General features: G+C 45.4%; 1 protein-coding gene across 1 annotated transcript in view; it reads left to right on the forward strand.

Moving 5' to 3' along the window:
* VAT1L (vesicle amine transport 1 like) overlaps window positions 1-14,167 on the forward strand; it is a 154,152-nt gene that overhangs the window by 11,125 nt on the left and 128,860 nt on the right. The window lies entirely within an intron of this gene.

Here is a 14,167-nt window from a genome sequence, read left to right on the forward strand (position 1 = left end):
CAGGTATAGTGTGTGTGTGTGTGTGTGTGTGTGTGTGTGTGTGTGTGTGTGTGTGTTAGAGGGTGGGGGCATACTCTAAAAGGAATGGAGGGGAGTTACCAGAAGATGGGGGTAAGAGACACACCAAACTGGTCAAAATGGCAGCCATCATGGGTGAAGGGAGACTCTTGGTCACCATAAAACATGAAGAATCAGAGAGGGGCCTGGGGAAGGCAGCTCCGTTCCCTGCCCTGGGACATTGCCTTCTCAGCACAAAGTTGTTGAATCATTTAATGACATGTATATAATATTTTCAACTTTGAGGCCCATTGTCATTTTTAAGTCTCTTTGGTAATCTTGGAAATTTTAGAAACTTCCTCTGTTATCATTTCACTGGTGAACATCAAGCCTGGTGTTTGGTTAACAGTAGGCACCCAATAAATGTTTGAGGAACGAGCAAATACATTACCGACTTCCCCCCAAATGTTAGATGTACATTTCTACAGAAGTTGCCTTGTCACTTGTAAATACTAACAGCATTGACTTTCCTGATACGGGCGGTAGCCGGTCCACACCTGTGTGGCTTCAGGCTCCCCTCTGTCACCTCGGCTTCCTCTGACAGGAGGTCTGTAGCTCTCCAGCTTGTGGGTCTTTTCGTGGAGATTCGAGAGGACTCCAAAGGAGCTATGTTTTCAGACAGTGTTCCCCCTCCTTCATACAATCTGTTCTCTCGAAGCTGCATGTTCACTTTTTGAATTCTCTAATCACTACTTTCCCTAGGCTGGGAAATGTGGGTCTCTGACTTCTCAAGATGCTCTGTCATTTTCTCCTTATTGACATCCCGCTGCACCGAGTGCCGGAGGCCAGGGATCTGGAAGACAGCCCACCGTGCTACATCTGGGGGCTGTGATTCCGTTATTCCAGGAGTGCTTACTCGAGTATTCCTGCCATGCGTGTCTATCTGGGGACCCCGGCCCCAGCAGCCCGGATGCTAAAAAGAGATTTTAACTAAACTAAACCTCCTGTGGTCATCATTTCATGATACCTATATAGATGACATCCTTAGGTTGTGCGTGTTAACCTCATGCAATGTTATAGGTCAGTTATAGCTCAGGAATGCTGGGAAATAAATACATGTTTCAAATGACTGGGGGAGAAAACCCAGTCTTTTAAAACAAACGATATGTCCATGACTCTGTCCCTACCTTCCTTGGTAGGTATTCAGGACCTCCCCCACTCAAAATCTGCCAGGTGGGTTCAAGGGTTTCCAGGGGGTGTTGCCCTGACACTCAGAAACCCTCACCCTTTCTACTCCATGTAGAAAGGTTATAAGCAACATATGCCACCTTATGCACGCATGCCTCTGCTGTTCGGAGCCAATACATGTAACACTCTTTCGTTAATTACTCATCATTACTATTATCATAATGACCTTTATTGAGTATGTAAGTGTTTTATAGGAATTTCTAGGGTACCAGACATTTCACAGATGAAGACACAGGATCGAAGGGATGAGGAACTTGCCAAAGATCACGCAAGTAATGAGACATAGAGAGCTGAAGTTGACTGAGCCCGGGTCTCTCTCCAGGGCTTCGTCTTCATGGATTTCATACCCATTTTTCCCTGCTCTCTTCTAGACTCAAGTCCCTGGAGGTGAAGGGTGATCTGCCAGAAGCATCTACCACGTATGGGCATCCAGCCTCTTCCCCCCTTGTACTGCCACACGTGTCTTCATCTAGACTTAGGTTTCCCAACTCCTATTTCCCTTAGGATTAGTTTCTTTTCCCCAGAAAGCTTAGCTTCTCTTCATGCACACAGAAACACGCTGGGGCAGCGCCGCTGGTCCAGACAGCCCGAGTCCTGCACTAAACTGATAAGGCTTTCAACCTGTGTCCCTTCCCTTTCCTCCCAACACAGACACATGCACTTCTTTGCACAGACTATCCATCAAGTTACAGACTTTCTTTAAAAAAAAAAAAAAAAAAGGATCAGAAAGAATTGTTTTTTATTTGTCTATATTACACCTAGTTCTATCAGCTAATGGGGAGCTATTAAACCCACTGTTCCTATGATTAGTCTGAATGACCTTGTAAATGGATTCTTTTTAGACCTCCCAGCTAAACTCACTAACACTGTACTTACTGGGGACCTTGTCGTAAACTCGGAGTCGGCACCTTGCAGCCAGAACCCGGGTGGCTAAATGCAGCTAGCAACGTGCCCACCTTCCTGAAACAGCCCTTCCAAGTTTATCTGCCTTCAGATCCGTGAGAACCTTCTCTGTCTGACCGTAGAGGAGATGGTCCTTTCCTCTGGGATGCTCCTTCATAGGAAATGTATAGCAAAGGCAAAATTCACCCACCCACTCCCCAGGAGCTTCAACCTCTCTGTCCGGGGCCAATAGCACATGTGAGAGACTCAACTTCTTTTTGCTCTTTTATCATTGTCTTTGCTTTTTCTGTTCTTCCTTTTCTCTTTTTGCATCCTTGATGTAGTTGAGTCTGTTCGCTCTTGAATAGAAGCCCGACTTCCAATATAATTTCAAAGCATGGTCAAATTCCGTTGGGTCCTTTGGAAAACCCCAAAGTGGGTCACGTTTGTGCTACAGAGAAAAACCCCTCAAAAATGTCCTCTTTCCATCTCCATCCGCCATGCCTCCTGCTAACCTGGCCCCTGGTGCTCCTCAAACACCCCCAGACTCACAAATCCTATCCTTAGATCTCTTGACTTGTACATTTATCTCTGCTCACCTTTCACACCTATTCTTTTATCTTCCAGAAGTAAATCTTTGCTTTTCCCAAAGCACATCAATCAAGCAGGACTTTGATCTTCTCAGTCCTCCTCCACCCTTCCTGCTACTCAACAGACTCAACAAGGCAAAGCACCGAGCCTGGCTGAGATCATTGCCCTCAGCAAGAAGGAAGGAAAGAGCTTGAATCGTTCCTAGCTATTTTCCTACTGATCTCTTCAGTGGAGGAATCATTTTTTTTTGCAAGACCAGAATGTGCCTTGTGCTAAGTAGTGAGAGAGGTGGATTTCAAGACAAACTCTGCCTTGGAGTTGCTCGTAATCTATGGGGAAGACAATAGGGTAGTGATGCTGCTCCCGCTTCCTTCTCAGGCTAATTACACTTATATACTAATTAACTAAAATTAAAAGTTCAGTTCCTTAATCACTCTAGCCACATATCAAGTGTTTGGTAAGCACATACGGCCAGCGGCCACTATACTGGACAGCACGGATGCGGAACATTTCCACCGCTGCAGAATGTTCTGTTGCACAGTTTGCTACTCTAGACTTCACCGCATTTTCCCCGCGATTGAAACAACAGTTTTACTAAACGCTGATTTTATCAGCAGCAATGACTTGGGGGATAATGTCCCGGTCTAGCAAAAATGGGCTGTTTCTGTGTGGGGCCCCGCCCCTCTGGGTCTCCAGTGAGAAGTCAGGCAGGAAGCGCTTTGCCCTGTCTGACCCTGCCTTCTCCCTCCGCTTAGAGGTGGGATGAGGCAGACGAGGTTGGGAGAACATGAGCACAGAGTGCACCCTTTCCTAAGTGATGCTTTCTTGGGGATGACTCTGATTCCTGCTGAGTGAGTCAGTAACTGCCCTCTGTGCTAGCCATGACCTCTGTACTATCCCTTGTTAAGGGGACTGTCGCACTACGTAGTCATTTATTTGTTGATCTCTGAACTCCTGGGAAGCAGAGATACCATTGTCCCTGCTGTAACATTATGGCAGAGCCAAGCCCCAAGCCACAGAGGGGCTCGCTGAATTTAAGTTGAATTAGATTGAGTGTTCTACATAACCAATCACTGCCAGGCACCTGTTTGAAGTCAATGACTTGGTCAACATCTAACATGGAACATAGAGATCGTAACCTTTTTAGAAACCTTCTTAGGAATGAGTCCCTGCTGTGTCCTCAGGAGAGGCTGAGAGTAAATAAATAACTCCAGGTCCCAAAATAAAGGGATTAGTCTTGGCATCAAGGAGAGCTTGTCTTGAACCCATATGTACCACACTTTTCTGTTTCTGTTGAAAGCTGGCTCTTGATATTTAGATTTTCAATCACTGGCCATTTTGTGCTATGTTTGGAATACGACGGGAATGTGTTTTGAATACTAATTTGGACACAGGATTTGAATATATTTCCTCTCTCAGAGAGAATAAAACTGACTTGTACAACTAGAGACCAACCTGTGCTGCCCTCATCTTCATCCTGATTTTGTGGATAAGGGGATCTGGGTGGGGCAACGACAGTGTTATTGACTGAACAAGCAAAATGGTGTTTTACAGAGAACATCAAATGTGTCAGAGGCCTCTGTATGTCTCAAATGGCTGCAGTGGTCTGTTTAGCTAAAAACAGTGGTGAGAGAGGGTGGGCTGGACAGTGGGGGTCCAGTGGTGGGAACCACGGGGCCGCAGTGGGTAGAGGGGTGTCTGATCGAACACAGGTGGCTTCTCTATCCTGAGGTCCATCCAGGACAACTCTGGCTGCTCTCAAATGAGAGATGCCATTTGAGATTTGCATAAAAGGTGTCCTTGTTTTAGACAATGAGCGTTTTTTTCCCCTCCCCTAGCAGATTAGTATCAGTGTATTCTCACAGTCTTGAGATAACGAAACAGGTGCTTACACAAGCCCAAAAAGGAAAGGGGGAAAAAAAAAGGAATTGGAAGCTAGATTTTCTGAGATCAATGCCTATTGTCCTGGGCTTTCTCAAGTTATCAGCTGAGATGGAGAAACAAAAACAAAATCGTCAGTTCTGGGGAAATAAGGGAATGCCTCACACATCTGCTTCTTTGCCCCTGCTTGGATTTGGAGTTCAATGCTCTGATGAGCACAGCAGCGGCAAGGCGAGGGTAGAGTAACGAAGGCGCGCCTCCCGGTTCGGGGCCTTCTTGCTCTTCCAGGACCTGGCAGAGGTCAGCGCTGATGCCGCCCAAACCCAGGGAATTCCCGACTTCCCACCTGGAGTTTGACACGTTCTCCTTGATGTCTACACCCCGTCCAGCATTCTGGGACCTCCGACTTCCCACGGACCCATAGAAAGCCCCGAACTCTTGATTTTTCACGGACCTTCCCAAGCAATTTCCTAATCCTGCATGTATTTTGACAACTCACCTGCCTTCACCTTTCTCATTTTTCCTAAGTCTCTGTCCCTTTCTCGGTGCTTTGATCTCTTCAATTGCTGCCTTTCCCTTTCCTCGTATTTTCTCAGGTCCCAGCTCAAAGATCTCATTCTCTTCGTTCTCCTCCCTGCCTTAGTTGTAAGAATGCCTGAGCTCTCCTCCTCAGGGACCACCATACACAGGAGCTTCAAAATATTCAGCACCAGGGACAACTGCTCTGTGCCCACAAGGGAATAAAACCCTGAAAGGGAAGAATGTGCCACCTGTCTTGTAGTGGATGCTGGGGTACACCGCCCTCTGGGCGGTGTACCCCCTTTTAGGACCAGGAGTGATGGCGGCCCATCGATCACTCACAGCTGTGACCCTGCTGAGGCACTGCCCTCCGCTGAAGGAAGCCACCTTGCCCAAGGCTGTGCTCGCTCCCTGGAGGCAGCTCTCATCCAAGGGTATAAAAGCCTAGTCCCCTGGCCTTGATTCATGACGACCTGAGGGGCCGTCTTAGCTCTGGAACTTTCCATGGATAAATGGAGTCCTTTTTACTACTAAGTCCGTGTTTGACTTCATCCTCTACCCAGCCCAGCTGCCTCACATGCACACCAGCCTTCTCCCCCTCACACCTCCTGCATGCAAACCTCAGTCTCAGGGTCTGCTTCCCATGGAAGCTGACACTCGGCACCTTCTCAGTGTGGAGATGGTGGGGGTGGGGCAGTGGTGGCAATAACCGCAGCTCACATTTATGGAGCGCTTCCTGTGTGTGAGGCCTTCTGTTTCACACATACTGTCACATACACTCCACACCAACACCCCAAAGTGGGAGCATATTGCTGTCCCATTTTTGAGATGAGAAAACTAAGGCTCAAGGCTTTCAAGCAGTCTAGCTTGAGGAGGAGCCAGAGGGCTAAAGCTGAGGGTCTATATGTAGCCATCGTGATCGCAGAGGACCACGGGAAGAATTCCTTGGGGAAGTGCTTCTGGAGCCATTGCTCTGACATCATAGTTATCTTGTGGGACAGCTCACGTCCTGGTGGCCGTGTGAGCTCTCTGCCTGAACTATAAAGCCACCCATCACACCATACTGTAATCAGCTTTTATACTTTTGGGCCCCCCATTCACTCTGGATATCCAAATACTCCGTGCATAGTAAGTGCTCAATGTGACGGATGAATTGAGAAGCCCCCCTCTGTAACTAGGAAGATGGAGTGGTGGGTTCTCAGAAGCAAAGCAAAGTACTGCCTCTGGACTCACGCTGCCTGCTTTCCCACCATGGCTTCGTGAACCTCGACATGCCTCGGCTCTGATCTCTGGAAAATGTGGTAATAGGGCTTATCTCTTAGCATTGTTACGGTTGCCATAAAACATTATGCTTAGGAAACATAAGTGTCCCATAAATGTTACCTAGCCACAATTAGGAGCCACAGAGAATTCTTTTTCTCCCCATGCCCCATGATCAGAGAAACCAGAATGGGGGTTTCTAGATGTCTGCCAGCTTCCGGGAGCCCCTCCACCTGTCACGAAGCCCTACAGGAGAACCTTTCTCAGAAAGATTCCATCCCTGGGGCACCTGGGGGGCTCAGTCAGTTAAGCGTCTGACTTCGGCTCAGGTCATGGTCTCGCAGTTTGTGGGTTCGAGCCCTGCATTGGGCTCTGTGCTGACAGCTCGGAGCCTGGAGCCTGCTTCGGATTCTGTGTCTCCCTCTCTCTCTACCCCTTTCCTGCTTATGCTCTGTCCCTCTCTGTCTCTCAAAAATAAATCAATTAAAAAAAAAAAAAAGAAGCAAGAATCCTTCCTTCTTTAGGGGAACAGCAGGCTTTGGGCTACCTGAACAGTTTTTCTTAACCCTAAGGGCACATGAGCATATGTGCATGGGCTAAAACAGCTCTCATTGCTGAAGCCAAGATATATACATGTAGCGGGGGAAAAATATATATATAAACACCACCATGACATGCATCCAGAAAATGATTGTACTAGAGGCTCAGTCAAGCTGCACCCTCTGTGGTCAGCAGTTACCACTACGGGGGAAGGGGATGGCCGGCCATCACCCACAAAGACTGTGGCCTCATGGTCTTATTTGAATACTTGTTATACATGAACTTGAAGGGTCTTGGAGATGTTTCAGAGAATCATAAGAGCTCCTGATTTCAAGAAATTAAAAACCTGTCAGCTAGTCTTACGTTCTATTTATTTATTTATTTTTTCATTGAAAATTTTTTCTTTACGTTCATTTATTTTTGAGAGACAGAGGGAGATAGTGTGTGAGCGGGGGAGGGGCAGAGGGAGAGGGAGACATAGAATCTGAAACAGGCTCCAGGCTCTGAGCTGTCAGCACAGAGCCCGACACGGGGGGTCAAACCCACAATCTGTGAGATCATGACCTGAGGTGAAGTCGGACGCTCAATCGACTGAGCCACCCAGGTGCCCCTAGTCTTACATTTTAGATTCCCTCCCACAACATCCTTCATGAGCTTTACAAACACCCTAAGTCACCAAGAATGTGACTATATTTTTATCAGCAGTTTGAACCTAGAAGTAAGAGGTGTGATAACCACATTTTTCAGAGGATACAAATTCAGGAGGAAGAGCCAAGTTTTTGGATGAAAGAATTAGGCTACAAAAAAGAGCCAGACAAATTGGCACAATGAACCTAATTTAATAAGACCGCATTTCACAAGCAGACATATAACCCTTTGGACCAGGATCAAAAAATTCAAGTGCCCTAGAGGCCAATGACAGAGTTTTTCATTTTCTTATCTATTTAATCATCATCTATTAATTTCTACCTTGCCTCCTTCCAAAAAGGACTTGAAGTAGCTAAGGAAGAAAGGATACAGCAGCTAGCTGTTCTCTGGGCGGCATCCCCAGGCCAGCAGCAGTAGCATCAGCTGGAAGCTTGATAGAAATGCAAATTCTTGGACCTCATCCCAGACCTGCTGAGTCAGAAACTCAGCAATGGCCCCGGAATCTGAGTTTTTACAGGCCCTCCTGGGAATTCGGATACATAACAAAGCTTGAGATGCATTGTAATAGAGTTTAAGATTAAAAAAAAAGAAAGAAAGAAAGAAACTCCAGAGCATTCAGAAAGTTAACATGAAGTTGAATGTTAGGATGAGAAAGAGAATGAATACCATTCAGGTGGGGGGTGTATGGGCTGCAAATTTGGCTCAGAGCTTCCTACCAGCCAATGTAAAGAAAAGAATAGAATTATTTTATAAACTGCTGGGATGGTAAGATCCATACAAACTAGTCCTTGTGCTGAGATTTGAGGAAAAATTCCTCTGTGTTTATAAAGAAATGGATGTATACTGTAGCAAATGATATGTTCAACAGTTTTCCCTAGTGGGTGAAATAATAGCTTCCGGAAGATTATTGGCCATCTCTCTTAATTGAACAAAGGACAAAGTGATCCCTGGGGTTTCTACTGAATTTGAGATCAAAATGCATGATAGGGTTCTATTGATCTTCATCAACAGAAGTAAGGTGCTGGGAGAAGGAGCTATTCATCACAAGGTTTTCTGTGTAGTGGTCTGACAATATTGGGATTCCCACGGCCAGTGCTGAAGGTACTGACAACCTGGGGAAGGAACTGAGAGGCAGGAGATCTACCATCCTTTCATATAAGAAACCCCTCCCTTCCTTTCACCTAGAGAATAAGAGACAGCGGAACTTCTCCATTATCGACTTGCGTCTTCTTTGCTAAACATTTTTGGGGCCAATTTTCTCTCATAGTGGAAAATTAATAAACTATAGCTAGCTGATTCTTCCATTATCCACTCAGTGGTGTCTGCTCTGATATGATTAGCATATCTGCAAAACAATGAACAGATCCCAAACCATGAACTTTGAGGACAAGAATACACAGTAGCCTCCCATGGTGTAGAGTCAACAGAATGACAGCCTCGCAGTCAAACACTCAAGCTTGGAAGTCATAGGAAAAGGGCTCGTTTCTCAGTTCTGTCACCTGCTGTATGACCTTGGACAAGGTATTTAATCTCCTGAACACCTCACTTTCCTCTTGCACAACACAGAGATTGAAATGGTCCACACTCTAATACGTGTGGCATCGTCATCAAGGGAGCAACATTTGTTCACTCTAGGCGAGCATAAAATGAAGACAACTAAACATCTCTCATGAGACTTTACAGGGTTGGTATCTATCACTTAATAGATAACAGACAATGACCTGTAGAGGCCATGGCTAGCTTGCCTTCCTTCGGCTTCAAAATACAATCCAAGCATCCCAAGTCAGCGTCTTTTCCTAAGACCACCAAGCACCTCTTCCTCCTTACCTAAGCTTTGCTAATATCTGAAGCCGAGTGTCCAGGACAACGGAGCATCAAACAAACAGTGTAGGGGAGCAAGGGAGCGCTTCGGTGACTCCGCCAAGGCCCCACCGTGCCATGATGGCCGTGCAGGACCGGCAGCCCAGACTGCCTGCGTCTGTTGTCTGTTTCCTTTCACTGTTGTCTCTGAGGCTTCCTGCCACTGCATGTTGGAATTATTGATTTCAGTCACACTTGATTTACTGCGAGTTCTGAGGGTATTTGAGAGTTCAAGGTGTGGCAGGATACGCCATAAGGAGTTTGAAGACCCTGATTCAGGTCTCAGCTCTTTGGCAAGTCAGGTTTCTTATCTCAGGAGTCTCCCTCTTCACATCTGTTTGATGGGAATAATAACATCTGCATGCCTGCCTCTCTGGGATTGTTACGAGGTTTCATTAGATGTGTGTGAAGATGCTGTGCTGTGTGGATGTAACAAAGCATTATTTTTTTAAAATTATTTATTTTGAGAGAGAGCAAGCAAGCAGGTATGAGTATGTGTTTTGGGGGGAGAGGGGAAGAGAGAGAGAGAGAGAGAGAGAGAATCCCAAGCAGCTCTGAGCTGTCAACACAGAGCCCGATGTGGGACTCGATCTCACAAACTGTGAGATCATGGCCTGAGCCGGAATCAAGAGTCGGATGCTTACCCGACTGAGCCACCCATGTGCTCCTCAATAATAACCCTCCTAACATAGGCTCTGAGTAACAGTATGAGAGGAAACAATTTAAGGCCTGATTTATTAAAATTATACTACTCTTGAGAAAAATGAGACTACCTAGCAGAACATTATGTGAAGCACTTTCCAGCACAATTTTTTTTTTTTTTTGCAATAACCTTAAATGTTCAAGAGCCACATAAATAAGAGGTAAGAGAGATGTCTGAAGATTACCCACGATGTGACCCCGGGTCACGAAAATAGTCACTGCCATCCCCAAACGACTTCCAGGTGAAAATAAGATTATCTTAAATGTTTTTTTTTTTTTAATTTATTTATTTCTAGGAGAGAGAGAGAGAGACAGCGTGAGCAGGGGAGGGTCAGAGAGAGAGGGAGTCACAGACTGAAAGAGGCTCCAGGCTCTGAGCTGGCAGTCAGCACAGAGCCCGACGCGGGGCTCGAACCCACGAACCGCGAGATCATGACCTAAGCGAAAGTCGGACGCTTAACCGACTAAGCCACCCAGGCGCCCCAGATGAGCTTATTTATTTCAGACGAAGAAATGGAAGGCTGCTTAGGTTAGGACTGGCCCCTCCTCCAGCACTGGGGCCGCCCCTCCCGCAATCAGCTGTCCAAGGGATAAGAGGTTACAATCATGGCCCCTTGGATGTGTCGCTTCAGCAAGGGTGGTGAGTGAAGTTCCCAGAAAGAGGCAACACGGTGTTGTATGCAAGGGCTCACGTTCTAGACTTTGCTGGCCTGCAAAGCCTGATTTGGACAGTTTGTAAAGATGTGAGGTTACTTAATCTTGGTTAGTCTCCGTTTTCTCATCTGAAAAATTGATGTGACAGTTCCCACTTCATAGGAATACTGTTGAGTCTTCAGTCACAAAAGGAAAGCACTCAGCACTGTTCCTGCCACAAACTGAACCCTCAGTAAATGCGAGCTGTATCCAAATCAGGAGCTGGTGCGTGGGCAGGCACCCTGAATCGGGTCTGGTACCACACGGAAATGTACTCCCCTAACAACTGTTCCCCCCGTCTTTGTGTGGAGGTAAACACTGACCTGTCTCCTGTCCCCTGGCACATACCCACTTCGCATTTCCTTCCAGAAGACCGGGCGGCCTTCTCCATGACCTTGACGGAATTGCTGCGTGCCTCACTGTGGGAATGGGACACTGCAGGCTTTAGAAATGCAGTCTTACTTAGCCCTTCTCTCTGGAATGGAATAGGTGACTCTCCGTTTACAAGCAGCAAGCCCACTTCATGCCGGATGGGGGTTGAAGGCAGCCCAATTTAATAGCATAACAAGCATCTAGGGTGAGACCTTCTCCAGAAAACGAGCACGTGTACAGAACTGTCAAGCAATTTCTTCTGGCATTTCTCCATCGGGGTCTTGGGAAATCGTAGGTTTTCACACAGAGGAAAATACAGTGAGCTAAAATATGCGTGAAACGAGACAAAGTGCTTGATTGGGGGGTGTAGAAATTCCTTTTATTGTTATACAGTGATGCTTTGTTTATTTGGTTTTGTGGGAAAATGGGCTCTTTCACGGAGGGGAAGCCTCCTGGATAGCGAAGTTTGCCCATTGCAGCTCTGAAACCATTTTTAACCCGTATTTAATGGGAGTCTTCCTAAAACGTATCATGTACTTGTGCTCCTTAAGAGGCACATTTAAATGCTAGCATTTATTGAAACTTACTTCATACCTGGCATTGTGCTTAGTGTTTAACTGTCATTAATTTTCCCGACACCCCTGTGCAACAGGTACTACCACAGCCTGCATTTTACTGACGAAGAAATGGAGGCTCACAGAGGCTAAGGAACTTGTCCAAGGTTACAAGGGTCGAAGTGATGGCACTGGATATTGTGCCCAGGTCTCTCCAAGCTCTTAAGAAAGTGGCCACGCTACTGGAGAACAATTTGGTTAATCATCCACCCTCAGAACTATTAGCCATTAAAGTAGATCTCTGGAAGTCACCATGCACATTTCAGAAATGTGTCTGTTACTCAGAGCCTCCCATGGCCACTTTTCTTTTTTTTTAATTTAAATTCAAGTTAGTTAACATACAGGGCAGTTTGGGCTTCAGGAGTAGAACCCAGTGATTCTTCTCTTACACGGGACATCCAGTGCTCATCCCAAAAGTGCCCTCCTCAATGCCCAGCACCCATTTAACACATCCCCCCCCCCCACCTCCCCTCCAGCAACCCTCAGCTTGTTCTCTGTAGTTAAGAGTCTCTTATGGTTTGCCTCCCTCTCTGTTTTTATTTATCTTCTTTTTCCTTCCCTTCCCCTATGCTCATCTGTTGTGTCTCTCAAATTCCACATAGGAGTGAAATCCCATGATATCTGTCTTTCATTAACTGACTTCTTTTGCTTAGCATAATGCCCTCTAGTTCCATCCATGTTGGTGCAAATGGCAAGATTTCACTCTTTCTGATTGCTGAGCAATATTCCGCTATATATACGTATATGTGAAGCGGTATGTATATGTATACACACATACATATATATATACACACATATGATATGTACATACATATACATATGATATACACATACATACCATATATACATATATACTGTGTGTGTATATATATCTCTATGTATACCATATATATACCTACATATATGATATATATTATATATATACACCATATATATATGGTGTGTGTATATATACATATATATATACACACACACACACACTACATCTTCTTTATACATTCATCATTTGATGCACATTTGGGCTCTTTCCATAATTTGGCTATTGTTGACAGTTCTGCTATAAACATTGGGGTGCATGTACCCCTTCAAGTCAGCATTTTTGTATCCTTTGGATAAATACCAAGTAATGCAATTGCTGGGTTGGAGGGTAGTTCTATTTTTAATTTTTGGAGAAATCCCCATACTGTTTTCCAGAGCGGCTGCACCAGTGTGGAGTTAGTACTCAGTCTGGCAGCACCTGTTTTTGAATACTCACAAATATTCCTTCATTCAGCAGATTTTCTTGAGTAGCTGCTATGTTGCTGTGGGCCTGGTGTGTGCCAGGCACTCTGGAAGCAAAGAAATACGAGGCATGCAGCTGCCTTCAAGGGGGACACACATTAGTGATACTTCAGCCGGGGCAATTGTGAAACTTGCCTGATGTGTGCACAGGAGAAGTTTGAGAAGGTGGCTACTCTTGAGCCCACCTTTCAAGGAAGTCATCCTTACCATTGTCCATTCTCTATGGAGGAGACTGATGAGTGGATGCCAGGAGCTATAGGTAGAATTTGATGTTTCCTTGGCTCCAAAGAGGTGGAGAGAGGAAGGACAGGCTGTGTTTTAAAAGTAGTTGGAGCAGTGTTGCTTTGAAAAGAAGCTGTGGCCAGATGCTAATGGGCCAGATGGAAGAGTTTGGTTTCTATAACCTGAGACTTTCATAGAATGGTGGCTTATGAAAACAGGAAGTACGTTAGCGCATCCGGTGGAAAAAAAATACACATTTCGTGGGATGTGTTTTCTCATTTGATTAGTTAATGAGTATTTGATGCAGTTTCCGAGAGTAGCTCTTAAAAAGAAAACAGTTTAGAGCACTGGCATTGTCACAAAAATCAAGAATATGGTTTTCCAAGGAGATGGCTTAATATATTTTAACGATAACATTCCTATTTCAAATGTAATATGTTAATAGAAACGATCTCTCTCATCCAGAGAGACCCAAGATTTTTGAAACAATCTCTCTAGTATTACCATATCCCACTGGTCTATCCGTTTGATCTCACGTCTTCTAGTTACTGTCCACCTGTTGGACATAACATAGTCTCTCAATGGTTCATATTCGCCATTATGGATGCTGTATATGACACAGTGCTGTTAGGAGTGTCTGTGATGACTGATGTGTGACAGTTGTTCCCAGACCTTTTAAATTTGTCTTTTCTCTTTCTCTTTCTCAGTAGATTGGCTGATGGCCATTGTGTCTGGCTGCTTTCCATGTGTCTTCTTTTAACTTCTTCCTAGTATATTTTTTTTACTCCTGATAAAGTGCTAGCTAAGGGCTAATAACTGGGCTATTGAGTACGTGTTGTTAAAGTAAGAGTAAGCAG

This window comes from Crocuta crocuta, unplaced genomic scaffold, assembly GCF_008692635.1.
Source record: "Crocuta crocuta isolate KB4526 unplaced genomic scaffold, BGI_CrCroc_1.0 scaffold61, whole genome shotgun sequence".
NCBI lineage: Eukaryota > Metazoa > Chordata > Mammalia > Carnivora > Hyaenidae > Crocuta > Crocuta crocuta.